The following is an 8328-nucleotide window of genomic DNA, read 5'->3' on the forward strand; positions in this document are numbered from 1 at the left end:
CATGTGCCCGGCCCTGCCCACAGGAATTCCAGGAGAGAGCAGTAAACAGAGAGGGGAGAGACTCAGACAACAGAAGAGAAGTTCCGAGAGAGGGGACCCAGATGAAGAGGCTGCTGCGTGGCTTGGGAGGAAGAACAAAGGTCCCGAAACTGGTTAAATTGTGACGCTATCACAGAACGTTAGTGATAGAAAGAAAACAGGACAGATTCAGAGAGAGACAGAGACAGACAGAGAGAGAGAAGAGGGAAGGGGAGGGTTAGGATGGGAGGAGGGGAAGCAGAAGAGGAGACACTGGTTACATCCACAAAGAAACAGAAAGCGGAGTCTTCAGATGAACCAGGGCTCGGATACATAACTACCCTAAAATCTATTTGGAAGATGCCCTCCCGAAATAAAGACAGACAGATGAAGGAATCCAAGAGGAATCCAAGGGTCCCTGAGGGAAAGGTGACCAAAGAAATAAGGAAAAATTGTTAAGCCTAAGTAATTGTTGATTTTAAAATAGAGGTAAAAATATTAACAATTTGAAACAAAAATCCTAGAGGAGCAGGACAGATGAGTAGGGGGGCATGCTGCAGTTTCTGATACTCATCAATGGACGCTTTGCTAGGAAATATTTAATTTTATATGTGACAACACTTAAAACTCTCCTAAAGAATAGAAATAGGGGGCTTCCCTGGTGGCGCAGTGGTTGAGAGTCCGCCTGCCGATGCAGGGGACACGGGTTCATGCCCCGGTCCAGGAAGATCCCACATGCCGCGGAGCGGCTGGGCCCGTGAGCCATGGCCGCTCAGCCTGCGCGTCCGGAGCCTGTGCTCCGCAACGGGAGAGGCCACAACAGTGAGAGGCCCACGTACCGAAAAGAAAAAAAAAAAAAAAAAGAATAGAAATAGGAAGTATACATCTGAAAAAGAAGAAAATATGACAAATCCTTTTTTTAATGCAAGGGAAACAGAACAAACAAGAAAGGATTGTGAATTAAGAACACACAGTAAGGTATCAGGGATGATCTCAGAAGTTCCGGAGAATCCAGAGTTCCAGGGTCACAGCACCTGTGAAGGGGTCACCTTCCTCAAATACAGTCTTGATGAGTTTTAAAAATAGTGTTCTCTATCAAGGGAACTTCCTCTTTATGGAACTATTCCGGAAAATACAACAGAAAAGAAAGGAGAGATTGAGAATGTCCCCGAATCACGCCCCCTGGTGACTGACCAGATGGAGCACTGACTGTCGCTGGCTGTGACACCACAAGGACACACTCCACTCACAGACACAAGTTGCTTGCTGTCCTAGGCCTTGGAGAAAACAGCAATAGAAAGTAAGTTAATCATAAAGTAAATCACATAAAAATCACAACTTTTACTCTTGAACCCGAATCAGGTCAACCCTTCACCTCCCGGTACATGGGAGCAATGGGGACGGAGGACTGGGTTAATGGTCTGGCAGGGATGCACTGAGCAAAATCCAGGCTGGACAGAAGCCCCCAAGATGAAGAGCAGGTTGCAAGAGAGGAGAGGAGGTGTGGGAACCCGAGATAAGAGATGGGAGAGAATATCAACCAGTCACAGTGCACGGACCATAGGACACTAACAAATTACTGTTAGACTTTTGGACGTGTTAAAGGTTTCGTGATTATGTTAAAGAATCGTCACCTTTTAGAGTCTCATGTTAAGATATTTGCACAGGACATGACAGGATGTTTCAGATTTGCTTCCAAATAATCAGGGGTGGGGTGGGTAGGGGAGACTGGGTAGGGATATAAATAAAACAAGATTGGCTACAAATTGATAATTGTTGAAGCAGACGTCAAGGACACATGGGTTCATTAAACTGTTCCGTCTACTTTGCATAGGTGTGAGATTTTCTGTAGTAAAAAAAATTTTTTTCTAACTTTAAACAGAAGTGTAAATTTGTTTAATGGGGATAAAGTTTCAGTTTTGCAAGATGAAAAAGTTCCAGAGGTTAGTTGCACAACAGTGTGAATATACTTAATAATACTGAACTTTACACTTAAAAATGGTAAAGATGTTTAAATGGTTAAATTTATGTTATATGTATTTTACCACAGTTAAAAAGAAAAAAATGCCACCTATCAGATAAACTGTTAAAAGTGACACTGAAGGCTGAAAATAAAGTATTGGAAAACTTACATATCACATGCTAGAAAATACTAAAAATATAATATAGAGATAATATTAAAAGATATAATTCAAGGCAAAAAGCATTAAACGAATAAAGAAAGATGTATGTAATGAAAGCTTCAATCCACAAAGAAAGTTTAGCAGTCATGAATTTTTATATACTGAACAAAATCACCACAATATATAAAAACCAAAAACTGACGAATACATAAGCAAATGGACACAGCCACAAACGTAGCAAACATCTTTAATATACTTCTCTCAGAAATGAACAGATCAAATAGAAAACCAGGCCTATGGAGAATTTGAGGAATATAACGCTTTCTCTTTACCTTGTACACAGTAGAGTTAAAACATGAGGGACAATGACAACAGATCATTTATTAAGCCACAAAGGAAATCTCAACATCTTCTAAAGCACAGAAATCATAAGGAGGCCAAATTCACAGACACAATGTAATAACAGTAGGTGCTGACCAAAGAATAGCATTAAAGAAAAACCCAGCACCCCAAGAAACTGGAAACAAACCCAACATGGCATAAATAGATACCTTGTGGCCTTCATGCACAAGGAGCAGCAATTAAAATATGGATCTGGAGCTCTATGTGCCCACACGACACGCCCCAAACCGTTAACACTGAGGTTATTTTTAAAGGCAAGTTGCAACAGGGGGCTTCCTATTATACCACCCGTGATTACAGGAGAAACACCCCTGTACTCACCAACCCGTGTTCAGGGTAGTGGCTACCTCTGAAGATGGAGAAAGTAGTGGTCCTGGCAGAGGTATGTAGAGGGCTTCAATTTTATGTTTTTAAGTTTTATGAGGAAGAAAGAAGAAACAATTCTTGGCAAAGTAAAGCAAAATATTAAGATTTGATGAAGTTGGATGGTGGGTACAAGGGTATTGGTGATGCTGATCTCCACCCTTTCCTGTAGTCTTGAGATTAATCTATTTTCTTTTTTGAAAAGGAACTAATGGGTTGGGAGATTGGGAATTGACATATATACACTAATATGTATAAAATGGGTAACTAATAAGAACCTGCTGTATAGAAAAGAAAATTCAAAAAAAAAAAGGAACTAATGGGGAGTGACTGCAAATGAGCATGAGGATCTTTTGAGGGTAATGGAAATGCTCTAAAAATAGATTGTGGTGATGATTGCACAAATCTTTAAATTCAGCTAAAAATCATTATCATTAAATTGTACACTTAATATGAGTGGATATTGGCATTCAAACTTTATCTTAATGAAGCTGTAAAACATGAATTGAAATTAAGAATAAGAGAAAAAAGCACCAACATCTTCCAGTCCCAGCTAAGACAGAGTAAGCACACTGCACTCCACCTTTACACTGACCAGAGCTAAAAATATCACACAGAATAAAATAAAGCAACTTTCTAGACAGACTGGGGTGAGAAATCAAAACCTGATGAAAGGCTGATATGGTAGCAAATGTCTTGTCCCCCTACATCCCCTGCGTTAGATTCAAGGTAGCCTGCACCCCAGGACAGCACAGTGAGCACAGCCAAGAGAACCCCTCCTTTCTGGTCAGTGGGCTGGGAGGAGCAATGCCCTGAAAGACAGAGAGAGTGAGAGAAATGCCCTATTTCATTTTCTTTTTCCTGGTCTTGCCCCAGAGACAAATTTCTGTCCCAAAGCCACACTCCCAAGATGGTGGTAGCAGCAGCTATAGCGGCAGAAGCTACTGTAATCGTCACTTTGACCCAGAGGTGGATCTAGGCACAGGAAGCATGTGACAGTGCAGGAGGCTAAAATTCCTGCTTTATAGCCAGAGGACCTGGAAAGGAAGACTCGGGAAGCCAGAGAGCATCACAGAAATTAATAAGAAGGAGATTAAGAAAGAGACCCTATAGAGCCTTTTTAAAAATATTTATTTATTTATTTTGGTTGCTCCAGGTCTTAGTTGTGGCAGGCCTGCTCCTTAGTTGCGGCTCTCGGGCTCGCTAGTTGCGGCATGCAAAATCTTAGTTGGGGCATGCATTTGGGATCTAGTTCCCTGACCAGGGATCGAACCTGCATCCCCTGCATTGGAAGGCGGATTCTTAACCACTGAGCCACCAGGGAAGTCCCCTATAAAGCTTTATATGAAGTTCCAAACTCACCCCTGAGCTGGACATATGTGGAAATGACCCAAATACCATGTCAAAAGCTTTGAGAATTGAATCGGGGTGTAGACCACTGCCAAAGTTGAAAACTGGACCGGGGGATGCAAGTGCAAGATGGATCCAAGTAGCACAGCAGATACTTTGAAAACTAAACTCACATTGGAACCACAGCCCACAGGAGGCAGGTCTGAAAACTAAACTCACATTGGAACCACAGCCCACAGGAGGCAGGTCTGAACTTGTGGTCTGACCCAACCAGGCTGATGGCCAGAAAAAGAGAGAGAGAGAGAGAGAGAGAGAGAGATGTTGGAGAACATTGGAGAAGATTTTGATAGGATCCAGAGCCTCATTAAATAATATCTAAAATGTCCGAGACACAATCGAGAAGTACTCAAACAACAATAACAACAAAGAAAATCTCAAGGATTTGTAAGAGAAAAAAACAATTAATAGATGCCAACTCTGAGATGATCCAAATGTTGAAATTATCACATAAAGCATTTAAATCAATTATTTAAAATGTGCCCTATTAAGTGAGGAAAACACCCTTGAAACAAATGCAAAGGTAAAAATTTTCAGCAGAGATATAAAAGCTATAAAAAAGAACCAAATGGGTATTAAAATTAAAAATATGATTACAGAAATAAAAAATTCACTGAGTGGGCTTAATAGGAGAGTGGTGAAGATAGAAGAAAGAGCGAGTGAACTTGAGGACCGGTAGAAATTATCCAATATTAAAGACAAAGAAAAAAAGATTGACAAAAAATGAACAGAGCCTGGGGACCTGTGGAATAACATCAAGAGATCTAACATTTGTTGCTGTTGGAGCCCCAGGATAAGAGGCATAATGGGTTGACCCAGAAAAAGTATTTGAAAAAATAATGGCTGAAAACTTCCCAAATTTGAGGAAAAATATAAATTTACAGATTAATGAATCTCAGTGAATCTCAAGTAGGATAAACTTGAAGAAAATCAAGCCTATACACACCATACTTAGACTGCTGAAAACCAAAGATAAAGAAAAATGTCCTGAAGGCATCCAGATAAAAATGACACATCACATATACAGGAAGAACCATTTGAAAAACATCTAATTTCCCGTCAGAATCCACAGAGGTCAGAAGACAATGGAACAACCTGTATAAAGTGCTCAAAGGAAAGAACTGCCAGCTCTCAATTCTGTTCCCACAAAATTATTTCCACCAATGAAGGGGAAATAAAAACATTCTCGGGACTTCCCTTACAGTCCAGTGGTTAAGACTCTGAGCTTCCACTGCAGGAGGCGAGGCTTCAACCCCTGGTTGGGGAACTAAGATCCCGTATGCCATGCAGTGTGGTCAAAAAAAAAGACACTCGCAGATGACGGGACAGTAAGAAAACGAGTCCCCAGCAGACAAACTCTAAGAGAAATCGTAAGATGTCAGGAGGGCAATGCTACCAGAGGAAACGTGGGAAACTCAGAAAGGAAGAAAAAACAACAGAAATGGAAAATAGAGGGTAACGACGCTATTGTCCCTCTTAAGGTCTTTGCAATATGCTAATGGTAAAAATGACAACATTGGGGCTTCCCTGGTGGCGCAGTGGTTGAGAGTCCGCCTGCCGATGCAGGGGACACGGGTTTGTGCCCCGGTCTGGGAAGATCCCACATGCCACGGAGCAGCTGGGCCCATGAGCCATGGATGCTGAGCCTGCACGTCCGGTGACTGTGCTCTGCAACGGGAGAGGCCACAACAGTGAGAGGCCCACATACCGCAAAAAAAAAAAAAAAAAAAAAAGGAAAAAGACAAAATTGTCTGGTGGAGTTTTCAATGTATGTAGATGTAAAATACGTGGCAGCTCCAACATAAAAGGAGAACAGTGAAGGAATATACACAGTTTTAAAGTTCCGCTTCATTTCACTTGAAATGGTAAAATGTTCATTTTAAGTAGACAATGAGGTGTTTAGTATATATATTGCAATTCCTCCAGCAACCATTGAAAAGCCTATGTACAACGATATAGTTTAAAAACCAACCGATAAATTAAAATGTAATACTAAAAACACTGATACAATCCAAAAGAAAGCAGAAAATGGAAATAGAAAAGTGAAAACCAAAGGGAGCAAACAGAAAACAAAAATTTGAACAACAGACCTAAATCCAACAATTTCAATAATTACATTGTGTAAATGATCTAAATACACCAACTGTAAAACAGATACTAGCAGGTGGAATTTCTAAAAATATGACTCAACTATATGCTGCCTGTAAGAAGCACACTTTAAATATGACAATATAGGTAGGTAAAGAGAAGACGGATGGGAAAGCTATACCATACAAGCACTAATAAAAAGAAAAATAGAATGACTGGGCTAGTGTCAAGCAAAGGAGACTTCACAGCAATGCAAATTACCAGGTGTATGGTGGGGCTTGACTTAATGATGAAAAGGTCTATTCAACAAGACAATACAACAGTTGTAAATGTGCGTACATCCAATGACAGAACATCGAAATACATGAAGCAAAATCTGAAAGAACTAATAGGAGGAATAGACAATGACAGCTGGAGCCTTCCATACTCCTTTCCCAGTGATCAATTTTTAAAAAATTAGACACAAGATCAGCAAGTACACAGAAGACCTAAAAAGTACCCCTGACCAACTGGACCTGAAAGACATTCCACCCAGCAGCAGCAGAAGGTGCCCACAACACAGTCACTAAGGAAGACTGTGTCCTGGGCCATAAAATAAACCAGAACACAGTTAAGAGAATTGAAATCATGCACGGTATGTTCTGTAGCCATAATGGAATTATTAAATGGAATTAAACCAGAAAATAAGCAACAGAAAGACAGAAGAAATCTCCTAAGAAACAACGTACTTCTAAATAATCCATGGATCAAACAGAGCCTCAAGGGAAATTAGAAAATATTTTGGATGGAATGAAATAAAACACAACATACCGTATTTGTAGGATGTAGCTAAAGCAAGGTATAGAGGGAAATTTATAGCATTAAATGCAAACATTAGAGACCCAACAACATGAATGATTCTCAGGCATTGTGCTGAGAAGACCAGCAAATAGAGACTCCAGCCTATGGGGAGATTACCATCAGAACTGCCATGAGAATCCTTCTCCCAGCCATCACAGGGACAAAATCTACAAGGCGAATTAAAGAGTGGGGGGAAATGGGGGGGGTGGCATCCTGTATTTAGGTGCACAGTGTGCACCCCATTCGGCTCAGCAGCACCCACCAGGAACGATACCCACCAGGACTTCTGAAGTGTCTGTGTCTTTATGGGGCAGTATTTGTATGAAATGTCATTAAATCTCATCTAGTACCAGGGAAATGGCCTCGGCAAACCCTGGTGCATCCATTCCTGGGAATTCACTAAGTAGTTGAAACGCCGGCGGCAAGAAGGCAGACAGGGACTTCTGGGAATTAAAACGTGAAACACAGGACATCACAGGCCTTTGTGGGGAGTGACCGAGAGGGACAGGGCTTTGCATCTCGAAGAAAACTGAAGCCAGGGATGAGTGAGCTTTCAGAGCAGGATTCTGGGAATAATCTTCTCCCCTAAGTCAGCCGAGAAATTCCAAGTCCAGTCACTTTTACCTCCACCTTCCAGAAAATTGACTCTATTTCACCAGGTGTTCACTGAGGGCTCCAGTGCCTGGGCGGGACACTGAGCTGGACTCCCAGAGGGTGCACGGCCATGCCCTCCGGAACATCATGGCCTGGCTCGGGAGGCAAGCATGTCACGGTGATATAAAGCAGGGTGGGGAGGGATACCCCAAAGTGTGCCAGGCCTGGGGGCTGGGGTGGGCAGGAGGCAGCCAGGTGAGTGTAGAAAAGAGGAAGAGATGCCATCCCCTTGCCATCGTGGACATTGACCTGGGCTCCGCCAGCCCCCTTCCCGCCCAGCCATGTCCCCACAACCCACAGCCCCGAGAGCACAAGAAGGGGGCTCCTTTGCAACAGTGTGAAGATTAAGAAATATTTAATGATGGAGAACATGCGAAGGGGTTCCAGGCTCACCATACAGAGGTTCCCGGGTGGGTGCAGTTTTGTTGCTGAC

The sequence above is a fragment of the Mesoplodon mirus genome, assembly GCF_964341445.2.
Source record: "Mesoplodon mirus genome assembly, chromosome: 6".
Taxonomy (NCBI): Eukaryota; Metazoa; Chordata; class Mammalia; order Artiodactyla; family Ziphiidae; genus Mesoplodon; species Mesoplodon mirus.